Raw genomic sequence first — 25,300 nt, forward strand, 5'->3', positions numbered from 1 at the left:
TATCTGTTGATTCTCTGCTTTGATAGAGGAAGAAATTAACCTAACACAATTAAAAATGATAATACATATCTAGGTCATGCTTACACATTGGGGGCAGTACTCCTGGGTGTATTTCTCTGACAAAACTACTCCAGCTGCTTTCAAAGTTGTATAAATACACCAAACATCTATCTTGATTTTCCATTTTAGGAAAACATAGAAATAAAGTGCCAATCACCATAACAAGGAAAATTTCCTTTCCTTTTGTCAAGCACATTTTATGAGGGTGAAGAGGTGGCTCTGTAGAGGATAGAAGTAAATTCAGAAAAACCATGGCTTCATCCAATTGCAATACTTACATGCATACCTATGAACCTGGATGAAAAACTGTGATGTCCAACTGAGTAAACTTTCATGAACTAGACGTGTAAGGAATAGATGAGCCTAATCCAATTTGACCAAGTTTTACTGAATTTTTACACAGTACAACTTGTGCTAGGCAGTGAGAGGATGTAGATGTGAGCAAAGGCCATTCCTGCTCTCTAGGAGGTGGGAAGGGAGGTAAAATAACTTGAGGGCTCATAGTGTGGTCTATGTGGGCTTGATATCCTTCAGAGAAGTTTTTTCTGAGTACAGGCCTGAGGACCAGGCAACTCCTATGGCCCCTGGATACTTAAGAACAAATCTCACCTGTACATCCTGTTGAAACCCTTACCATGAGGAAACAATTTGTGGCTTTACTTGAAATTTTCCTATTGACTTTTTGTCAACATGATCCCACTGACGTTAGATCAACTCAGTTCTCCAAAAATGGAACTAATATTAATTGGCTAAGGACACAGCTCTGAAGGGTACAGAAATTCAGTTGTGTTTTTTTTTTTTTGAGACAGAGTTTCGCTCCTGTTACCCAGGCTGGAGTGCAATGGCGCAATCTCGGCTCACCGCAACCTCCGCTTCCTGGGTTCAGGCAATTCTCCTGCCTCAGCCTCCTGAGTAGCTGGGATTACAGGCACACGCCACCATGCCCAGCTAATTTTTTGTATTTTTTTTTAGTAGAGACAGGGTTTCACCATGTTGACCAGGATGGTCTCGATCTTGACCTTGTGATCCACCCGCCTCGCTCGGCCTCCCAAAGTGCTGGGATTACAGGCTTGAGCCACCGTGCCCGGCCCAGAAATTCAGTTATTTTAATGCTGAGATCTAGAGGGGATACAGATGTAGTTCCAGGTGAACCTGTTTCTAACAAACATAAAATCAAACCTTCTCTTGAGTGTGGGTTCTCTTAAGTGCTGGAGAAGAGTGTGGGATGTGCCTCTAGGGGCAGATGGGTGACACCAGCCTGGGAATGGGGAGAGCAGCTAGGTTCTCATAAGCCATCTCTCATCTGACTCTTCCAACCCTGCGCATACCGAGGCCAGCATCGTCCTTATAGAACACAGTCTAACTCTGTGTTTTAGAGCCGGGTCCCCCACCCCAGGGCCATGGACTGGTACTGCTCCCTGGCCTGTTTGGAATTGGGTCACACAGCAGGCGGGGGGTGAGCAGTGGGCGAGTGAGCATTACTGCCTGAGCTCTGCCTCCTGTCAGATCAGCAGGGGCATTAGATTCTGACAGGAGCATGGGAATTGTGAGCTGTGTGTGTGCCAGAGAGCTCGGCTGCACACTCTTTGTGAGAATCTAATACCTGGTGATCTGAGGTGGAACAATTTCATCACAAAACCATCTCCCCAACCCCCTGTCCATGGAAAAATTATCTTCCAGAAAACTGGTTCCTGGTGCCAGAAAGGTTGGGGAGCTGTTTTAGACAGTCCATTCACCTGTCTAGAACACGTCCATGACTTTCCATTGCTTGCTGGATAAAGTCCAAATTCTGTGACTTTCATAAAACACCCTGCCTGGTCTGGACCCTGTCAGACTCTTTCACCACTCTCTCTCTGCCTTCAACTTGGCCCCAGACACAGCCAGCTGCTTGCAGGTCTGTGGATTCTTCCAGCTTCTATACCTGTATCTATGCTGTGCTGTATACCTGGAGATTCATCCCTGCCCTTCCCCCTAGGAAGCCTTCGCTCCTATAACAGTGATCAGCAGCTAGTATTGGCTAGGATAATTCTGGCAGCGCCTAACAGAAACCAAATAACAGTAGTTGGCATAAAATAGTAGTTAATTTGTTTCTCACCTAGAAGTTGTAGTTAGTAGGAAGGCTCTGCTTTACAAAGCTGCTTGTGAGGCAGGTTCCTTCTATGTCGGTCTAGGATGGATTCTTTATCTGCATGGTCCAAGGTGGCTTTTATTTGTCACTGTTATGAGGAAAGGCTTCTGCGAAGAAGGGCAGAAGTGAGACCTCCAACACGGAAAGGACAGGCGAGCAGGAAGAGCAGGCGTCCTCTCTTTCAAAGGCATGGCCTGGAAGTTGCACACACCACTGTCGCACACTCGCCATTAACCAGGACTGACTCACATGGGCACAAAATCCAGCTGCAAGGAAGGTGGGGGAGTCTCATTTTCATTCTGGGAAGACTCTGTTCTTATGAGAGGAAAGGGGAAGTCTGGCACTGGAGAACAGCCGTACAGCTGTGAGGACAAAGACCACCCAGAAGGGATGAAGACAAAGACCTAACCAGTCCAACGAGAGAGGGTGACATCAAAGATGGACAAATGGCAAGACATGTTGAGGAAATCTACACTTTACCCATGGAAATCTTCCTATGTGAAATGCCCTCTCGTTTTCTTCCTCATTTCTCCAGACCCGATTTATACTTGATTTCCTCATGGAGGCCTCTACTGATAACTTCAGTCTTTCTCGGGTCTGGATAAAAAGTCTCTGTCTGGGTTACTAACTGGGCCAATATGACTATAATTATCTTCTATTGATGCCTCTTATGAAACAGGTAATTTAAATACATATATATATCTCATTTTCTTCTCACCATGCCTTTATGAGACTTTTAATTTTTTTTTTTAAAGAGACAGGGTTTCACTCTGTCACCCAGGCTGGTCTCCCACCTCCTGGCCTTGAGCGTGATTCTCCCGCCTTGACTTACCTGAGTGCTGGGATTACAGGTGTGAGTCATTGTACCTGGCCTCTTGTTAGACTTTAAGGGGTTCAGTGAAAATCACTCTCTCTTCCCTTCTGAAAAGAGGATCAATCGAGAAATAAGATCCGGGAGACTGGCGATGGAGATCGATGTTAGCTTTTTATTAATAAATGGACTGGAGAGCATGGTTTAGTATTTGTGGTCAAAGGGCTGGTTAAGAACCCTCTTTGCACCCATACAGGATCCCATACGAGGTCCCCCACACAGACCTCAGAAAAGCCTAGTGGGGGAAATTTGGGCTTTAGAGTCACTCATCTACCAAGGATTCCTGCGTAGCACTGGTGTGGAGAAAAGGGCTGAAGAGGAAACCCCTAGTCTTACAGCCTTTTAATAACTTAGCTCTGCCCACCAAGAACTGTGGTCCCAAGGGTGTGTGTCCCCACATCAGCTAACTCATTTACTTCCTCTCTGAGGGTGGAAGAGGAAGGGGTGGGGCAAGAGGCCAGGAGTGTTGCTCTTGCCTTCCATCCACATGGAAATGAGAGGCAAAAGGGCGAGGTTTCTGCCGTAACAATCTCTAATGAGAGGAGCTGCCTTGCCCACGTTACAGGTGAGGAAATCAGCACCGCAAGAAGGGCCGTGACTTGCTAAGGTCACTGAGATGTCACCCAGATGGCAGAGAATTTTGGAACCAAATCTGTCGAGCCTTGGCCATTGTCCCTAGCTGTAGTAGATTATAATCTCTTTGAGGGAAGCATTGTAATCAAACATCTCTTACTTCCGCAGCAGCAGCTAGCAAAATGTCTATTCATGAAAAGACTGGCAGCACAGAGTTTGGTTTAAAGGCTCCAGGTTCTGGTCCATGTATGTTGCCTCTTTATCCTTCTCTCATATTCAGCCAATCTCTCTCTCTTTCTCTCTCTCTCTCTTTTTTTTTTTTTTTAAGACACAGTCTCGCTCTTGTTTCCCAGGCTGGAGTGCAATGGCACAATCTCAGCTCACCGCAACTCCACCTTCTGGGTTCAGGTGATTCTTCTGCCTCAGCCTCCCGAGTAGCTGTGATTACAGGCACCCACCACCATGCCTGGCTAATTTTGTGTTTTTAGTAGAGACGGGGTTTCTCCATGTTGGTCAGGCTGGTCTTGAACTCCCGACCTCAGGTGACCCACCCGCCTCAGCCTCCCAAAGTTCTGGGATTACAGGTGTGAGCCACCATGCCCAGCCAGCCAATCTCTTTACCAGGACAATTCACCTCAGAGCAGGAAGCAATGATGCTACCTGGGGACCTTGTCAATTCTGCTGCCTCTGAGCAGTCCTTTGTTGAGTTTATAGTTTGAGACACTTTGTTATATTTTTCTTGAAATCCACTTTCTCCCTTGAGCCTCCTACCAGTGAGGGGGAAGAACAGGGTGGGGAAGAGATTATGGGCAGTGTGGGATTAAGGCTGGTGGTTTAGTTGGTAATCCTTCAAACAAGTATCCTTAAATATTTGCCCAACATGTATTACAAGAAGGAAAGAGGCTGGCTGTTAGCAGAAATTGCACAGAAAAAGAAATTCTCTTACTCATTAATCTTGGAGCCAGGAGCAGTGGCTCATGCCTGTAATCCAGCACTTTGGGAAGCTGAGGCAGCTGGATCACAAGGTCAGGAGTTTGAGACCAGTCTGGCCAATATGGTGAAAATCTGTCTCTACTAAAAATATAAAAATTAGCTGGGTGTGGTGGCAGGCACCTGTAGTCCCAGCTACTTGGGAGGCTAAGGCAGGAGAATCATTTGACCCAGGAGCCAGAGGTTGCAGTGAGCTGAGGTTGTGCCACTGCACTCCAGCCTGGGCAACAGAGTGAAACTCTGTCTTAAATAATAATAATAATAAAATATTGGGCAGAAGTGGTAGTATCAACATCTAGAAAAATGCCTGCCCAATATTTCCCACTTTTCTGTGGTCTTTAGACCCTCTAGCGTTTTCTTTAGCAACTTGCTAATCTGTACAACTTTTGGCAAGTATGTTAAAGGATTTTGTATGCAGATGATGAAAGAAGTCACTTATTACCAGTAAACAGACCCACTCCGTGGAACACATCTTTACAGAGCTTCTGGTGCCTCCTGAAGAGCAGGGGGCTGTGCTTGGAAAAAACGCTGTGTTTTTATCTTCCACTGGAGGGCGCTGTCTACTTTGGTGGAACTGGAACCATCTCTTATTCCACCAATATGTTCTAGCAGTGTCTCAGTTCCCCTGCTGAATTTGTGCCCTGGGCAGTTGTCCAGCAGTCCGCTCCTCAATCTGGCTTCTTCCAAGATCCCGCAGGGCAGTAGTGTCAGCGCCCAGATGAGACCCCAGACGGTGTCATTTCTACTGAGCCGGGCCACTGAACTCTAAGAGTTCTTGTCACTCTGAAAAGAATGCTTTTCAGGGCATACCCCAGCCTCACCCCATATATGTGTATCTGTTACACATTCCTATTCTGTGACTCAATTTCTGTGACTTTGCACCTTTTGCCTTTGAAAAAATATAAACTGGGCATCTTTTAAATAGAATCTGCTTAAGAGGTCATGACTTCTGCCTCCGGGTCCATTGCCCTACAGTCTCCCAAGCTGTCAGCACATGGCTTTAAAGCAGGGCTTCTCCAAGCTTAATGTGCAAAGGAAATGTCTGGTATCCAGTGAAATACAGATTCTGAGTCAACAGGCCTTGGCAGTGGGGCCTGAGATTCTGCGCTTCTAACAAGCCCTGCGTGGTGTCACTACTGGTTGATGTACCACATTTCAAATGTCAAGGCTGAACCTATTTATCCCATTGTGGAGTTGTCTCAGTTTTGCATATGGGAGGTTCCCCTCCCCCCTCCCCCTCCTCCTCCCCCTCCCCTCCCCCTCCCCCTCCCCCCTTTCCCCTCTCCACCCCTATAAACTCAAGGATGGAGGCTGCTCAGTATCTCTCTGGAGCTTTGCCTCTTACTTTGTTTCCATCAGTTGCTCCTGCAGAGCCCTCTCCCCAGCTTGACTCCATCTCATCTATTCCTCTTTCCCTAGTTGGGCAGCCATGAAGCATCGTGTGGTGCTTGTGTCTGCCACATCTGTCCCCTGAGTGCACTTTCACTATCACACAGAGTCACTTCTTTTCATTTTCTCTGATCCTGCCTTTTCATGGCGAGCCTGAATCAGGACACAACAAAGGATATCATCATGGCAATGACAGGTGTCACCTGTGCATAAAGTGCTTTCATGCCCACAAGATAGTACTGCTAGACGCTACGGGCCAGGGCTCCACATTCTGCCTGCCTGTGTTCAAGTCCTGTCTCTGCCACTTCCCAGCTGGGTGGCTTCAGCTTAGTGACTTAACCTCTCTGGGTCTTAGTTTCCTAATTTGCAAAATGTGGCTGATGCTGTTTTGTGAGGTCCTTGTAAAGGTGAAATAAGATGTATATGAGGCATCTAGAATAGGCGTGACAGTAGGCACTTGACTATAGTCAGCAATGTCGTGCTTCCTTTATCCTGTGGGAAAGGTGAATTATTACTTCCATTTTAAAGATGAGGAACTTGAGGCCCAATGAGGAAAAATGACTTGCACTCAAGAGCCCACAGAATAGCAGCACAGCAGGGAGCCAACCCTGACTCCAATTCCAGTGCTCACTGCACCCTCTCCACACTTCCAAACACGGAGTTCCGTTACCATCCACTCACAGCCCTGAGTGTGACTGTTTTCCAGGCATCCTGCTGATCTTTCGTTTTCTCTTTCCTTCTCATGGAGCATTTCCAGCTGGAGTGATTCATGATCTGGGACCGCATGGCTCCCATTAACTTCGAGGAAAGTCGTAAGGCAAAACCCACATCAATCAAGCTTCCAGATTACTCATCCATCTTTGCAGGTGACACATGGATTAAGATGAACGTGGAGTGAAGTGGGTATCATAGAATAACTATTTAGATTTATGAAAATCATGTCAGAGCTTACACCAAGTCCCCAACTGGAAGCTTGCTCTGTTTTCACAGCATGGTTAAACTTCAGGGATAAGAGACAGAATGTCACAATCCAAGGGCCTTGGTGCTTGAAGTCGGAAAGGCTGGGACTCCCAGCGCCACTATTTGCTAGACTTTTGACCATCAGCAAGCCTTTTAACCCCTAAGAATCTGTTTTCTCATTTTATTATTCATCCTTCAAACAGATCAAGGAGTGAGTTATTATCCCCATTTCACAGATGTGGAAACTGAGGCACAGAGAGGGCAAGTGACTTGCTCAAGGTGACAAGACCACCAAGGGATGAAGCAGGGCTTCACATCCCTATATCTGAGTCCAGAAACCTATATCCTTGTACCACTCTATCTCATAAATGAGACGGTGGGTCAAAAAGCACCAGGTACTGAGTAAGAGCTTGATAAACATTTACTGAATCTGAACCTTGAGGATGAAGCCCATATATCTTATCGATCTTTTTATTTTTATTTTTATTTTTTGCCTTATCCTTATTTTTTTTTACCGTAATACCTAGTAGGTTTTCAACAGGAGTTGAGTTCCATTATTCCCCCATGGAAATGGTTCTGTTTTTATTTAATGATTTACTTAGATGTATTTTAATATGCAGACCACAATGCTCCTTGTACAATATATTCTGGACTGCAAGGCGCGGGCATTCATTATTTTATGAGACGCATATGTCATGCATAGCACAAGCCCTTTTCTTAAACCAACACAACATGCAAATAGAAATTTCATGTAAAATCACATTCAGACAGTCTCAAACTAGAAACAGATGTCTGAAAAATATGAACGCCAGCCTTATTAAATATTTTATCATCAAATATTTCATACATTTCAAAAATGTCATCTGTGAAAACACAGAAATACCGCCTCAGGAGAACCAAAATATTTAATCACTTTCAAGCAATTCTTAAAAATAAGTCTTCACCTCAGAACGATTCCAGGCAGAGAACAAATTTCCAGGTGCTGCAAGCTATATTTATTATATTTTCATCAAAATCAGTAACCTAGTTGAAGGAGATACAGTAATCAGTAAGGTCATTATTAGGTAAGATAATGACTTCTGAATGAATTCTCTCATTAATCTCATTACAAAATGGTAATGGTACCTGACTAATCACACCGGAGGGGAGAGCTGTGTTGAATCAGAGCAAAATTAAGGCTGTAATCCCAGAGCTACCCCCACCATTTCTTCATGAAAGCCTCACTCGGGGTTTGGGGATGAGCTTGAAGCCTCTGACAGGGCAGCCTGTTGATCTGAAGGTTGGGGCACCCCACGTGGCCAGGGCAGAGCGAGACGGCAGAGTAGTAGTCAGGAAAACCAGCCTCTTCCAGCTTCTGTCGTCTACTTCCTGGGTGCTTTCCGACAGGTCATGCCTACCTCTGGGCTCCATTTCTGGCTTTTCTGATTTTGTTCCCCGCTTCCACCCTCGCCCCTTTTATACAGTCCATTCTCTACCCAGGAGCCAGCGTGACCCTGAAACACATCAGAGTGGTCACGTCACTCCCAGCAGTGGCTGTGCATCTCACCCAGAGAAGGGGCCATATTCCCATATAGACCACCCCACTCCGTGTCACCTGCCACCATTGCCCCTCTGACCTTACCTCCTACCATCTTCCCTGTCACTTGCTTCACTTCAGCAACACTGACCTTGCTGTTCCTGGGACACTCCAGGCATATGTTTGCTGTTCCCTCTGCCTGGATTGTCCCCACCCCCATCCCATGTGTCCACATGACTCACCTCCTCCCCTCTTCCAAGTCTTTGCTCAAATATCACCTTCAGCGATGCCTACCCTGACCACCATATTGACCCAACCCTGCAAACTCTGCATCAGCACCCTAATCCATGTTTTCTTTCTCCACATCCTCATTCCCTTCTGACACACTATGCCAGGCATCCCCAAACTATGGCCCGCTGGCCGCATGTGGCCCCCTGAGGGCATTTATCCGGCCCCCTGCCGCACTTCAGGAACGGGCACCTCTTTCACTGGTGGTCAGTGAGAGGAGCACAGTATGTGGCAGCCCTCCAACGGTCTGAGGGACAGTGAACTGGCCCCCTGTGTAAAAAGTCTGGGGCCACCTGCACTATACAATGTATTGTTTCTTGTCTGTGTCTCTCACCCCCACCCCTCCCACCCCTGCTGGAATGTAAGCTTGAGAGCTAGGATCCTTGCAGACTCATTGACATGCACCACACACAGCAGATGTGCAATTACTCTGATAAATGTGGAATTTATCACATGCTTGTAGATTCCCAACCTTGCTGGACACTCAGGGAGGAACCCCGGTGTGTGAGACAGATGACCGGGGATGACGGAGTGTACAGACATTCACTGCCACGAGGCCCTCTGTTGGTGAGGCTGGTTTTGCTTTTTCATCCTGTGAGTAATGGGAGCCTCATCAAGTTCCTTTAGAGATTCTGAAGAGACTAGCCTGAGAACACACATGCTGGGTGGATGTGTCTGGAGTCAGAGAAATCTCAACAGCCAGGAGAACTGGGCCAAATAGAGTGAGATGGAATTGATAGAGACGAGAGGGAAGCCTTGTCCCGGGATCTAACCCCACTGTGCAGGTGCAGGCTGTGGGTGATGGGCTTCCACAGGCACAGGCATGCAAAGACCTCAAGGGTGTCAGCAGATAGGAATTCGGGCTGTTGGAATAGATTCCTCACAACAAAAATGAGACCAGTGGCAATCTCATAGTAATCCTCACTGGTCCAACCATCTAGATCTAGAATCAAGACAGGGCTGCAGTTTACACTGGTGCCAAAGATAAGATGGAACACAGTGTGGTGGGAGTAGTTTTCATTAAATGCTTAATGGGTTACGTTCTAAATTAACACTTGAACATATTTGTTTCTGTGTGCCCCATTTTATGGGGAGGCAATAACAAACTGTCCAGAGCTAATAGGGAGCTCGAAAACTATACCACAGAAGGGACATTGAAAAAAGAAAGGGAAATTTAACCTGAATAACAGAAAGGAGCGTGAAAATAAGCCCTGTCTTAATCACTGCAGGACCGGCACGTGAGAGCTGGATTACTTTAATACGGCTTTAGAACAAGGATTGCTGGTAACCAACCCAAGCACCAGCATGTGTCACTTCCAACCTAGTGGCAAACATCAATTGATCATAAATGCTTTCCTATAGAGCCAGACCAAGTCCCAGAACCCTTTCCAACACAATGTCTCAAACTCCCTCACTCAAATTGAATGGAGTGAACACAGAAGACAAAATAAAATTGTGATACTTTGTCTAGAACAATGATCGAGAGCTCATTAACATTAATAAAAACACATTTTGTTAGAAGCAAAGATGGAGAATCCTGGGATGTGGCGGGCAGTGAGTTTCTAGAACATAATTGTTTAAGAAGAGACTGTTTCTCTCCCTTCCTTCCTATGATGGCGTCCAGTGACAAGGTTAGCATCTGAGCCCTCGTTGGTACACGGGATGCATTTCCAGTGTTGAGAGCTCAGACCCGTGGTTATATTTGACGAATTGCCTTAACAGCTAAGGATAGTGATTAGTGATCAAGAATAGGAGGCACAGGCCCTTCAGTGCAGGGACGGTGCCCTGGAAATGCTTCCTGGTTGCTCCCAGGAAGTTCTGCCATTTTCCCCTGCTAACCACGGTCCCCATGTCAACAGCTCCTGCCAGTACTACATTCCTTGGATTTTGGCTTATATACTACTTAATATCCAGATTCAGTGGTTCATCTTGTATCACCCCTGCTCCAGGGCCCTTTTGCCAGTGACTGTGCGTGTCTGTGGTGAGCTCACACCCTGGCAACCTCAGCCGTGTTTCCTGCTAGGGCATATGGGGACTTCTAGCTCCTCTATATGATACAGAGAAAGGAACTGGGCTCTCTCTCAGCCTAATTATACCACTCCTGAATTCCTTTCAGCTACCCATGTTGGTGCAAGAGTGCCCTGTAAAGGTGCTGCCTCCCAGAGTAATGAAAGGTACAATACAGCATAAATGTATTTCCCTTCAACCTTCCACCTATGATACACGTAAGACTTTTCTACCACCTCTTCCTTCCCTGCCCCCATCCTGGGATTTCCACTGTAAAGAGAGCCAGGACACTTGAGTCTCCACTTGGTGTATTTCCTCCTCTCTCATTTTTCCTTTCCTTCCCCTGTCTTTCTGATGGAAACTTACCTTATCAATCATCATCTTCTCTGTAATGTGACTTTATGGAAAAATCGCACAATATAAGATCACCAGGCTCTATCAGGCGTCCGCAGACTTTTTACACAGGGGGCCAGTTCACTGTCCCTCAGACCGTTGGAGGGCCGCCACATACCGTGCCCCTCTCACTGACCACCAATGAAAGAGGTGCCCCCTCCTGAAGTGCGGCGGGGGGGCCGGATAAATGGCCTCAGGGGGCCGCATGCGGCCTGCGGGCCATTGTTTGGGGACGCCTGCTCTAGTTCCTGATGGTAAAGGAGCATTTAGAATTTGAAGAACTTGAATTTTTTTTTTTTTTTTTTTTGAGACGGAGTTTCCCTCTTGTTACCCAGGCTGGAGTGCAATGGCGCGATCTCGGCTCACCGCAACCTCCATCTCCTGGGTTCAGGCAATTCTCCTGCCTCAGCCTCCTGAGTAGCTGGGATTACAGGCACGAGCCACCATGCCCAGCTATTTTTTTGTATTTTTAGTAGAGATGGGGTTTCACCATGTTGACCAGGATGGTCTCGCTCTCTCGACCTCGTGATCCACCCGCCTCGGCCTCCCAAAGTGCTGGGATTACAGGCTTGAGCCACCGCGCCCGGCCGAAGAACTTGAATCTTTCTTAACAAAACCTATCTTTTAAGCTATTGCCTCAAAACTCTAGTCTGATTTAAAGTAGAACAATGATTTTTTTTGGCCTAAATGCCAGGTGGTACTCACACCTGTTCCTGAAGGGAAAAAGATCGTTGATTTAATGAATGGAGAGCCACAGGACAATATACTCACGTGGAAGGAAAAACATGATTTTCTATCTTAAAAAGTTGTTTTCTGTGGAATAACCAAAGAGCATAAGAATATTTGTATTCAAGGGTGTTTACTATAGTATTATTTATCATTAAAATAAATTTGGAAGTGACCTTAATGTCCAAGGAAAAGGGATCAGTTAAGTAGGAGTTTTTGATGTTATTGTAGGATATTATTCATTCACATGGGTAAAATTTTATAATACATGATTAGATGAAGAAAGCATATTATAAAATAGCATGTTCAATATGATTATATTTTATAAAAAATGTATATAACTATCTCTGGATGATGAAATGATGCATGATTTTTAAAATGTTCTTCTTTGAGCTTTTTCATATTTTTCGAATTACTATTGAACATCTGTTAGTTTTGTGGTCAGAAACATGATAAATGCTCTGTTTGTTTCGTGGAGAAGAAAATACAGATGATCTCTTGATGGGGATGAGAAAGCACAGAGGATGTTGTCACCATTTTAGTCTCTCCAAGTCTGAGAGATTCTAGTTCTGTGATGCCCCCAACTTTGGCCTCTGGCTGTGTGGTATGATGAGAGGATGGAAAGATCCACTCCAGGTTTGGTGGTTCCCAAGCCCTTGGACAATAACCAGTGCTCCAACCAGCACAGAAAGTGCCTGCTCCCCATGAAGCCTTCCCACCACAGCGACACTCCAATATATTACAGAGCTATGGTGCCAAGAGAGCTTTCTGCTTGTGCTCAAACCTTTAGTACCCTGGAGCTTCAATCTTTTATGAAACAGCTTTTCATTTTTTCCTTCTTTACTAAGGGCTTTTACAAGCCACGGAGTGGTTCTTTGTGCATCAATTTTTAATCTTGTTAAGGTTTTTTTTCCACTTGACCAATCCTCAGTTTATAAATAACACATCAAAAATTTGCTCCAATTCTTTCTGTAGGCTTTGTTTGTTTGCATTTGTTTAAAAATGGTCTTCTATCGAGAAGAAAGTGGTGAACACATCACTGTCTGCCCGTGTCCTCCCCCCCCATGTACAAACTTACCATGGCTCCCTATCGCCAGTCTATGGAATAACCAAAGTGCGTAAGAATATTTGTGTTCAAGGGTGTTTAGTATAGTCGAGCCAGCCTAGACTTCTCTTCACAGCGCTCAAGGCTCGCCATGACCTGGCTCAACCATCCCTTCTAGCTCAGTTTCTTCCCTCATTCTTCCAACACCCCCAGAACCCAGGAACAACTGCTGTTCCAGGCTATGTTCCACTTTGCAGTCTTGTGGATCTTTTTTCTTCTATCCATTCCTCTATATATCCTTAAATTCATTTAGGTATGATGTAACAATCCAATTTTATGATTTCCCAAGTGACTGACTGGTTGTCCCATATCATTTGTGTTAAAGGTCATATTTCTCCAAAGATTTGAGATTCCTCCTTTTAGTGACATCAAATTTCCAGGTGTAGTGGGTCTGTTTCTGGTCTTTTTATCCTGTTCCATTGATATATCTGTCAAATTATGTGTTAATACTATATAATTTTAATTTTAGAGGTTTTCTGATATATTTTAGTTTCTGAGAGAACTAGCTCCTCTGACTATTGCTCTAAATTTTTGATGGCTCCCTGGCTGCTCTTGTTTGTTTTTATATGAACTTTAGAATCAAGTTGTCTGGTTTCAGAAAAAAAAAAAAAAGTGTTGGTATTTTTACTACAATTGGCCTAAATTTATTTATTCCTTTGAGGATATATTGAGTTGTATTATCTTAAGAAGAGTATTTATGAAGATAACTGTATTATTTTTCTTCTTTGAATTGTTAATTTTTAGAATTACATTAATTTCCTAATATTGAATCATTCTTGAATTGTTGTAATAAAACTTGTTCATATGTATTATTTTCAATGTGCTATTGGGCTTTTTGATACGATTTTTTGTGTAGTTATTGATAAGTGAGATTGGTCTGTAGCTTTTTTGCACAATATTTATTGGGTTAAGGTATCAATATTATTTTCATTGTACAAATGAAATTCAAAATTTGCATTATTTTTCTGTTATTTGTAACAGTTTAAATGGCACTGGGATTATCTGATTTTTGAAGAAATCGTATAATTCCCCTCTGAAACCATGTGGACCCAGTAGGTTTATGGTTGGTTATTCCATAACTTTATTTATTCTGGACATTGATCTATTTAAGCTCTCTCCCTTTGTGTCCATTCTGGTAAATGATATTTTTCCTAGAAAATTATTCATTCCATCTAGGCTTTAAAATTTACACTCAATTATACAAAGTGATCTTACTGATTTCTTCTGTTTCAATGGTTACTTCTTCCTTGTCATTTCTTATTTCATGTATTTGTTCTTCCTGATTACTTTTCATGACAAAATTTGTCTATGCAGTCTGTCTATATTGTTTTTCCTGGAACTTATAAAAGTTTTCACTGTAATCCAGTGTATCATTAATTTTTATGAATGTTTCATGTGCACTTGGATAAAAGGTGTATTCTGTACCATCAGGGTGTAAATTTTGATAGCTGTACATGAGATTTATCTTACTGATTTTGTTGTTTAGAAATGTTATCCATTTTTATCTTTTGTCCACTTCACCTTTTTGGAGTGAGAGTGATATTTAAAATCTCGCATCATTAGTGGTTTCTATACATTTCTGTTTGCATTTCCTATAGTTTCTGCTTTTTGAAGATTGCTATATGTCAGGGGTCCCCAATCCTTGGTCCACGGTCTGCTAGGAACCAGGCTCCATAGCAGGCGAGTGAGTGAGCATTACCATCTGAGCTCCACCACCTGTCAGATCAGCGATGCCATTAGATTGTTAACAGGACTGTGAACCATGTTGTGAACTACACACGTGAGGGATCTAGGCTGCATACTTCTTATGAGAATCTAATGTCTGATGATTTGAGGTGGAAGAGTTTCATCCTGAAACCATTCCTATTCCCACTGCTGTCTGCAGAAAACCTGACTTCCACAAAACCGTTCTCTGGTGCCAAAAAGGTTAGGGACTGCTGCTCTATGTTATTTGCTGTGTTGATATCCATATTGTTAAATCTTCATTGTCAATTGCAGACTGTAATTATTAAGTGTTCTGCTTTGTATCACTTAATTTTTCTGGCCTGAATTTTATCTTATGATAGGTCAAGGTATCAGATTTCTTTTCACCTTGCATACTTTGGCTCAATCCTTTATTTTTAGCCTTACCAACTCAGTTTCTGATATGTGTCTTGAAAACAGGGTAGAGTTGAGTTTTATTACACAAGCCAATCTGATTTTTGTTTTGTGTTTTTATTTCGTTTGGTGTTCAGAAAGTTTCGAATATTTGCTTTAGTGGTTATATTCATACTAACAGCTTTACTTAGTGCTGTTGGTCTCCTTTCCTTACTTATATTAACTACTGTTTGCTTTGTTGACTTCAGATGATGCTCTTTGATTCTCACCTATGTAGCAATAATCAGCTTATTTTACCTTTCCCTTATTTTCTCCCTTCCTCCTTTTTAGTCATATGATTTTAACTTTCTCAGAATATAGAACATTTATATACTATTTTTCCATCATTGTGGAAACCTAAATTTTAGATTTATATATCTATGATTCAATACATCCAATGATCAAAATCTGTTCTTCAACATTTCTCCAATCATCTCCTGGCTGGATAAAGTTCTTCCTCTGCTAGATTTGTCAGAAGGGACTCATGAATGCAATATTCTATAATTTTTTTACATTTGAACTATTTTTCTTAGTCTTTATATTGAAAGACGGATCACTGAACATAAAGTTCCTTCCTTCCAGGTTTATTTTAACTTGAGTTTCTTGGAAATGTTACTCTGTTGATGACTAGCTGTATATATTGCTGCTGTAGTCTGAATGAGTGCCCCAAAATTTATGTGCTAGAAACTTAATCCTCAGTGCAACAATGTTGGGAGCTGTAGCCTTTTGGGAGGTATTTAGGTCCCAGTAGGGATTCTCATAAATGGATCAAAGTTGTCATAACATGGCTTTCAGGAGTGGGTTCACTCTCCTGCAGTCTTCTTCCATGTGAGGACACAGAGTTCATCCCTTTCTTGGTCTGCCACCATGTGAAGACAAAGAAACAAGGCACTTCTTGGAAGCAGGGAGAAACCCTTACCAGCACCAATGTCGGCACCTTAATCTTGGACTTCTTAGCCTTCATATCATGAGAAATAAATTTCTGTTCTTTATAAAATTACTCAGTCTTAGGTATTCTGTTATAGTGATACAAACGTGCTAAGACAGTTGCTATTGATAAGCAAAGAGTTGGAACCAACCCAACAAATGCCCATCAGTGATAGATTGGATAAAGAAAATGTGGCACATATACACCATAGAATACTATGCAGCCATAAAAAAGGATGAGTTCATGTCCTTTGCAGGGACATGGATGAAGCTGGAAACCATCATTCTCAGCAAACTGACACAAGAGCAGAAAACCAAATACCATATATTCTCACTCATAAGTGAGAGTTGAACAATGAGAACACATGAACACAGGGAGGGGAATATCACACACCAGGGCCTGTCAGGGGGTAGGGGGGCTAAGGGAGGGATAGAATTAGGAGAAATACCTAATGTAGATGACAGGGTGATGGATGCAACAAACCTCCATGGCATGTGTATACCTATGTAACAAACCTGCACGTTCTGCACATGTACCCCAGAACTTAAAGTATAATAAAAAATAAATAAACATTTAAAAAGATAGTTGCTATTGATAAAAGTAGTTCCAAGATTATTTTATTTCCTTGGTCTTCATGTCTGAAAGCTCAGAGAGTATTTTCTTCTACTTGAATGTCTAATGTTTTTACTAGGTTATGACTTGGCGGTGACCATTCTGAGCATCCCTTTCAATGTGGAAATTCATGTCTTCTTTTGTTTCAGAAAGTTCTTGAATTATAGTTGTAATTACGGGTGCTGGTCCTTTGTTTTTCTTTTCTAATTCAAGAACTCTGATGATACTTATGTGAATCTTCTTTGCCTGTCTTCAATCTCTATCATGTTCTCTCCAATCCTTATAACCTTTTCTTTTGGCTCTGTTTTCTTGGCTCTTTTCATTTCCATCTTCTTGGTGTATCTGTTCTCCCCTGGGGTATCTTGTAACTTATTCTTTCTTTTTCATATGCTTTTATGTTTCTTTCCATTTCTCGAGTCCAGCCAGCTCCTATTTCATGCCTTCCTGTTGACACTATATTTTGAGTTTTGAACTTGTCAAAAAGTATCAATCTTTAATATCTAAAATTGATTTTTTAAGTATTTTAACCCCTATTAGAGTGTTGTGTTATAGTTTTCCTGTGGCATGTCTTTGTGTGTGTATGTTTTCATCTGCTGTAATGTTTTGATTCTCACTTTCCATTTTCTTTTTAAACTAACTTCGTGTGGATGTTGTGTTATTTTAATGTTTATTATTATTTATTTCAGTTGGACTTTCCTAACAGATAAGCATAGAGATAGGAGGGAGTGGTGTGAGTGGCTTACTTGGTTCTGAGTTTAAAATCTCTTTCTCATTGCTACAGAAAAGAATGGATCCTTTAACAAACAGGACTTTTTAATTTGACTTTTTCTGATTCTTTGATACTCCCTTGCTTGAGGGATTTTGTAGGGCGGGGTCATGTTTTTCTTTCTTTTCACCTTCAAGCCCCCAAGGGATACTCTCCTTTCTAAGAATCTTCCTCTTCCTGGGAGCAGCCCAGTCTCAAGGGCTATGCCTGTAGTAGGGGGACCTCTTTAGAGCCCTCTTATTTTTGACTTCCCATAGGCAATATTTAATCTACTGGGTCTCAGACCTGTTCTTTGTGGTGCTCTTACTCAGGCTTCAGAAATACCTCCCTTCATTTGGATGAGATTTGGTTAGTGTCCTCTGAATTCTGCTACTCTAGGACCTTGCCACAGTCTCTGCCTGACCTTCTGCTGTGCTGTGGATACACAGTCAGCCTCGCTGGCTTAAGATGTTTGTTTTCCCACTTAAATATAAATTGAAGCTTCTAATGTTTTCTGACTCCTAGTTATGCTATAAGCATGAGCCAAGAGTAGTTTTATTTGCTCAGCCTTTTTGTTCTGTAAGGTTTTCTGGAGGATGTAGGGACAGATTTGAATCTAAGTGGCTGCCGTTATCCTTCCTAATACTGAAGGCCCAACCCGAGTCTTTGAAAGTATTAATGAATGTAATAATTGGCCTTAATTGGATAATAATTACCAATGCAAATATTTTTATTCTCTCAAAGGAATCACTGTATCATTCATTTAGCTGTTTACTGAGCAGCAATTACGTGCTCATACTAGGCAAAATCTGATCTACCACTTGCTACTTGCTAAGACCCTGGGAGGGAGCTATGCAGGCATACATTCTCATTCTCATTTCACACTTGAGATTTTCCTAATTATTCCCCAATTATTCTGCAGGCACATTGGCCTTCGTCCTATTTCTGAATGATTTATGCCCCAGGACCATTGCACAGCCATTATCTATCTGCCTGGAGCACTCTATCACTGGCTTTTTTGTAATCTTCAGACTTTAATATTACCACTTCATTATCTAAGGAGCTTCTTCCACACTTACCTGCATTATTTGTTGTTACTATACATTGTTCAGTTCCTTTGTAGCTCTTATCACAATTTGTGTTGAGATACTTAGATATTTGGCTGTTTGCTGATGTATTGGCTGTCTCTCCATTAGACTGTAAATTCTGTGAAGACAGAAATCATGTCTGTATTCAATCTTGTCTGTGTTCAACCATGTCAAAGTGCTAGGAACATGTAGGACTGCAACAAATATTTGCCAAATGAGTAATACCCAGAGAGGATAGGCAGTTAGCCCAAGGTCACACAGCAGGTTAATGGAGGATCCAGAATTAGAATCCTGGTCCCTCCAAGCAAAGTGCTTCATTCATTAGTGACGTTGCCTCTTCATGGAGGACGCCATCCTCTCACTGGGGATAAAAGACAGATGTTCTCTCTCATTTTTGCCTCAATTAACCTTCTAAAAAATCTCTGTACTCAGTGAGTACGGGGAAAACCTGATTTTAAAAATTAATTAACGTCAGACCCCAGTGTTCCAAAGTTAGCCGCAAAACCCACTCTCTGCGCTCAGCCGGCAGCCTAAGGGACTGACCAGAAGGGCTCAGGGGACAGGGCAGCTGTGGTCCAGTGGCTTCAGATATTCAACAACTTGAAAAGCAACAGGACTGCATTTAGCATTATTAGCTGCCAGGTAGGACACTGGGCACTGGGGATTGAAAAATGAACAAGACAGACAATTCCCTGCCTCTTCTTGCTCTCAGTGCAATGAGTCAGAATTCCAGAGTAGTGTATTGAGTGTTATGAATGGGAAGAACCAGGGGCAGTAGCAGCCCAGAGGAGACACTAGGCCATTCTCAGGGCTCAGGAAAGAGGGCTTCCAGGAGGAAGGGGCTCGAAGGATGAGCAAGAGTTAACCAGATGAAGGACAAAGAAGAGATAAGTGTAACAGGTAAAGGGCTAAGGAAGGGCCCAGATGCAAGAGGGAACAGCACACACTGAGATGATTCCAGGGGTGTCAAGGTGGAACCCAGACAACTGGCAGAGTGGTGGAATGACCAGAGAGGACGCTGGGGCCAGGTCAGAGAAGGCCCTGGAGGCCATGCAAGGAAACAGCCTCTGACCTGGAGGTCAATGGGGATCCATGGCAGGGGGTTCCCCCAAGGGGTGACAAATCACAGTGTCTGAGTGCAGAAGGGACCTCCCCAGCGATCCAGTCCCACCACCCCCTCAGCGTAGGAAGCCTTGCTGGAAGTTACACACCTCTGGTGACAAGAAGCTCATCTCTCCTGGATTGCCTGTCTTGTTAGATTGCTCTGATAAGAAGAGAATTCTTCCATATAATGAGCTAGAGCAGGGCTCAAAATGCAGCTGCTCTAACACAAAGGACAGAATAAACCACAGCTGCTCTGATATTGTTCTCACTCCTGAGCTCTGTCCAGCTGTACCCACCCCTCCCACCCTTGCTTACCTTGACTCCATATTTGTGTTCTTTGCACCTATTAGTCACCTACGGGTCACTCCAGTTCCTGGTTCTTGGTTGATGTGGAGACCCCAGTTTTTAGCTTTCTGTGTCTTGGTCCCTACCCTGACCCACCCCGGGCCCTCTCTGGGTCCTAGCCCCGGATTCTCGCTTCATCTTTCAGCTCTGCCCAGCTGAGCCCATACGACGCTGAGTTATTAAACAAATTCTGCCAAATGGAAGTATCTGCCACCAAGCACATTTCACATGGGAAAGAGAATTTTCATCTATCAAAAGCGCATTTATTTCAAGGGAGCCTGTCACTCACTGAAATTCACGGGAGAAAGAGAGTCCCAAGAAAAGCAAGGGCATTTGCATTACAATCCACCTCGATGCCCAAAATTATCCCGCTGAACATGCAGAATTTCAAGGAAAACAGTATGTTTTGCTTGTTTGCAGGAAAGAAACGAATGTTCAAGAGAGGGAGGGGGCTGTGGTTTAAAATCTCTGACTTGCAAAGGAAAGCATTTGGTGTATGTTAACCAGAGAATCCCCTTTGACCCTGCAGATTTCGGAGCTGGTCCCGTCAGGGCAGGCAGAGGATCCACACACAGTATGGAGGGGAGGGCACTGCGTTTGGGGATGGACTGAAAGAATTTGCTATCCCATTGTTTGGGAACAATAGCTGACATGGAACAAACAGGTATCATGCCAAGAATCTGCCAGCATATATATATATATATACCATATATATATATATATGTGTGTGTGTGTGTGTGTGTGTGTGTGTGTGTGTGTGTGTGTATGGTAAGATTAAGTAAATCGCCTAAGGTTGCATGGCCAGAAAGTTACAAAGTAGGACACAACATCCTATCTTGACTGCTTGCTGGATGATCTTAACCTTTATGTGCCTCTTCTTCCAGATGAGAGCATCTGGAATGGAGCATCGTAAAGATTCTCTTTGTGCTCTGCAAACTTGCCTTTCCAATTCTCCCTAATGGTAGAGGAAAGTGAGCAAGAACTTGACCTACACGTGTGCAATCTCCACCCTTCACTTGGAAGTGGGGGTAATGCCCACCATGCTTATTGCAAAGCAGAAAATGTCTTTGAAGTCTTGCCCTTGAGGCTAAAAACTGATGGGATCTGTATTCTACTCCATAATACTGTTGTCTTTAGGTTAAAAGAGCTTAAAATGACTCCCAACTGGGGAAAAACAAAGATCAACAGATTTCCTAGCTGGCTACTGACTTCATGGGGAGCTGCTCTTGATAAAAACAATAGCTGACAATGAACACTTCCTTAATAACAGGTATCATGCCAAGAGCTTGCCAAGTATTTTTTTATTTAGTCGGATAAAATAAATTGCCAAAGTTCGTGTGGCTAAGAAGTTGCAAAGTAGGACTTAAAATCAAGATTGTGTGACTCCACAGCCCAGGCATGTAAACTGGACACTTTATAGCACTGAGTTTACCATGACAGGGAAGGAGGTAAAAGCAAAAAGCAGTGACATCCATCAGGTTGGCAACGAGGCCATTTTCATTCCCTATTTTAGAGTCATAATACTTTAAAAATCCTTTTGCCATGTGTAGTAGTGGGTGCCTGTAGTCACATGCTGCTTGGGAGGCTGAGGAGGAAGGATCGCTTGAGTCCAAGAGTTCAAGGTTGCAGTGAGCTATGATTGTGCCACTGCACTCCAGCCTGGCTGACAGAGCAAGATCTTATCTACAGTCATGTACACACACACACACACACACACACACACACATTAAAAATCCAGACTTACTTGAATATGTACATTCAGGATTTCTTTTCCAAGTTATTGTTTTATGAGCTTCATCTGTGATTTGTAAGAGAGGAGGGTCAGAAAGTCACTAAAGAGGTGCCACGCTGTAGTATTCTCACGAAGATCTTGGAAAACATTTCCATGACAGCCCCATCCTGCTAGGAGATCAGGTCATCTCCCTCACTGAGGCCTGGTCATTCTCTTCTGTCTCAGGGAAATGCTCAGCTTCAGTGACTTCAGCAGAGAGAGCTGGCCACTGCTATGAGCCTCTACTTTCCCCATGAATACTATCATTTTCATTGTACCATCTCCCTTCCCACCATCAACTTTCTTTACCTCTTTCTCAGGCTTGTCTTGGGCAGTAGATAGTTCAGTTTGCCTTGCAGTGGTTGTCTGAGAGTGGCCAGCCTTGTAACAAATCTGCTAAATACTTTTCCATGTTAAATACCTGTGAACCACATTTCTCAGTTTTCATTCATTTTTGCTGTGCAGCATCCTGCTCTTACTACATGTAACTGGTTCATGGGGCAGGGTGGTTTTGTGGAGCTACAGATGTGAAGAACTTTTTTTTCTCCCTTATGATGAACTCCAGTAGCAGGTGTCTTACTGACATCTCAGAAAGTCCCCCTGGCATTCTGGCTCTTGTGGATGTCAGAAGTTCCAGTCCTGGTCCAAGCCCACTTGAGTCAACACTTTTCCCCTCTCACAGCAAGCCAGACCTGTGGTTGGTGGGACTGCAGTGGGCAGATGTGATTCCCTCTTTTCTCTTCCCCTTGCTCAAGCATCAGAACTTAGGGGAGGAGAGCCAAGGTCTGCTTCCGGGATACCTCTTTCTACTCTCCTTTGTAGACCTGTTATCCCTGATGTTTCTCTTCTCAAATCTAGCACCTTCCCCCACCATAGCTTAAACACATATATATCAGTATAGTTATGAGGGCTTTCAAAGTTATTTCCTGTTTCAGTACGTATTTGTCTAAAATGATGATGAGTCAAGCTATGCTATTTTTAGCAAAAGTTGCCTTTTTTTTCTTCTTTGGCCTCCCCAACACACTGAAAAAAATTGAGTAGAAAACACTTCTAGGCAAAATATCATTAGTGAATGATGTGATAACTAGTGAAGGACTCACATTTTGCAGGGGCTTTGATAAGAGCTCTCTCACTTAAGCTTCAATGACTGTAGAATTGAACCTATCTTCACAAATATACTTGAATTTTTTCAAGTTGACACTGTACTTGATTAAAAAATAATGTCAAGTAATATTAAAAATTCTTCAACATTATTTTACCCTGCAGAAATGTTATCCAAAACCATTATTAATAAAACAATCAAGGATGTATCAAATGGTCAAATTATTAACACCTGTTTTATGCAAATGTGTGGTCAATAAATAATGATAGCTTCTAAAAGCTATTGAGCATGTACTTGAGTCAGGTCCCAAGCTAAGTACGTAATATTTCATTTAATACTTATAACAAGCCTATCCCCATTTTATAGATAAGAAAACTGAAGCTAGAGGGACTAAATATTCTCAGTTTTTGTACCAATTGTCCAAGGGGGTTGTCTTAGTCCATTCAGGCTGCTGTAACAAAAATGCCATAAGGTAGGTAGCTTGCAAACAATAGAAATTTGTTCCCTACAGTTCTGGAGGCTGGGAAGGCCAAGATCAGGGCAGATTCAATGTCTGCTCAGGGCCCATTTTCTGGCTTACAGATGACACCTTCCTGTTGTGTCCTGGAGTATCTTATAAATACTGGAAAACAAAAATAAAAACCATAAAGCAGTGCCCCACAATAATGGGGTATGTCAAAGGAGCCCCCAATGGCCAAAGCTGGATAATCTGAGCAAAAAAAAAAAAAAAATAAAGTAATAAATTGTTTTATAACCAAACTATAAAATAAAAATCTATGAATCCATTCTGATACAAATGAGTGAATAAGTAAATAAATGGAGGGATTGAAAAATCTCCCATGCAGAACTCTAAATAATTTGTGTAGCTGTTCCCCTCTCAAGAAGGTGAAACGTAACTCCCCACTCCTGGAGCGTGGGCTATGCATAGTGACTGCTTTCCAATGAGTACAGTAGGCAAAGTGGTGGCGAAATGAATGACTTTGTAGTGGAGAAACTTGAAAAGCACCACCTCAGCTAGGTGATCAAGGTCAACATCGATAGTGATAAATCATTGTGTGAATCTGTTCTCGCATTGCTATAAAGAAATACCTGAGACTGGGTAATTTATAAAGAAAATAGATTTGATTCACTCATGGTTCTGTAGGCTGTACAGGAAGCATAGTGGCTTCCTCCTCAGGGGACGTCTCAGGAAACTTACAATCGTGGCAGAAGGTGAAGGGGAAGGCACATCTTACATGGCCAGAGGAGGAGGAAGAGGGAGAGGGGGAAGGTGGTACACACTTTTAAACAGATCTCGTGAGAGCAAACTCTATCATGGGAACAGCGCAGGGGGGTGGTGCCAGATCATTCATAAGAAACCACGCCCACTTTCCAGTCGCCTCCCACCAGGTCCCTTCCCCAACATTGGGGATTACAATTTTTTTTAAGTGTAAAAATATAAACTTTAATTGTCCTGTCTTGTTTCTGGGGAAGAAGAGTTCTACTTTTCATACTTCATGAGCCAGCAGTGGGCTTGAGTTATAACGTGTAGATTCCTTTTGGTTATAGCTGCAGAAGAAGCCATCAGATTCTTGAGGGTTTGACATCTCTTGGAAAGAAGCAAACTAGAAGATAGACCAATGAGCTGGATTGCTTAGATTGATAACATTTACAATAGGAGTCCAGTTGACATGCTATTAATGTTGAAATAACCATGCTTGTACTGGTCAGTGAGCTCAATATGCTGGTCAGAACACCCGTTCCAGACCTTTAGGTGACACGTTTTAATTGAGTTCTCATTGTAGAGTCATGGCCTTGGCTCTGGCAACTGCAGTTATCTTCTTTGGTCTGACTACGTATCAGTCCTTACCAGCTGTAGCAGCCACTGTTTGGTAAAACTTTGCCATGAAGTCTGGCTCACAGAACTCCAGCTGCCTGACAAATTCATTGCACTCCTGCTAAGCCCAGCCTTGAAACCACTGATCCCAAAGACATAGCTGGCACTCAAAGATACAAGGTGGTAGGTTTGCCCTAGACACACTAAGCTGCAACAGACTATTCAGCAGTGGCTGTAATTTTCCTGGCACTGCCTTAGCTACGACGTCCCCCAGGAAATGTTCACCTTGGGGACCTGACTAATTGGCAAACCAGTGAAGAATACAATTCATCTCCTGGGAAGTGATGTAAGACACTGGAGAAGGGGAAGGACTAGTATTGTCTGGTACTGAGGGCTAGCAAGAAGGGAAGGATAGTGGCATCAAAGGAAGATGACTCCAGTGGCATCTTCCCCTTTTTTCTCGGAGAGCACCTGGAGATTTTCACAGGAGTCCTTAGACTCCAGCTCCTGCTGCAGCTTCCAGGGATTACAATTTGGTATGGGATTTGGGTGGGGACATGGATCCAAACCATATCAGTCATGTTAATAGTATGTACACTTAATGTGATGTGATGAAAAGGTCACTTTGTGATTTCCTCCCCCAAGCC

The 25,300-nt window shown here is 43.2% G+C and overlaps 1 pseudogene; it reads right to left on the reverse strand.

The window, feature by feature from the left end:
- Positions 1-24,675: 24,675 nt before the first annotated feature.
- LOC101051792 (uncharacterized protein C14orf119-like) lies at positions 24,676-25,099 on the reverse strand (annotated as a pseudogene).
- Positions 25,100-25,300: the final 201 nt, after the last annotated feature.

Source organism: Saimiri boliviensis, chromosome 2 (genome assembly GCF_048565385.1).
Source record: "Saimiri boliviensis isolate mSaiBol1 chromosome 2, mSaiBol1.pri, whole genome shotgun sequence".
Taxonomy (NCBI): Eukaryota; Metazoa; Chordata; class Mammalia; order Primates; family Cebidae; genus Saimiri; species Saimiri boliviensis.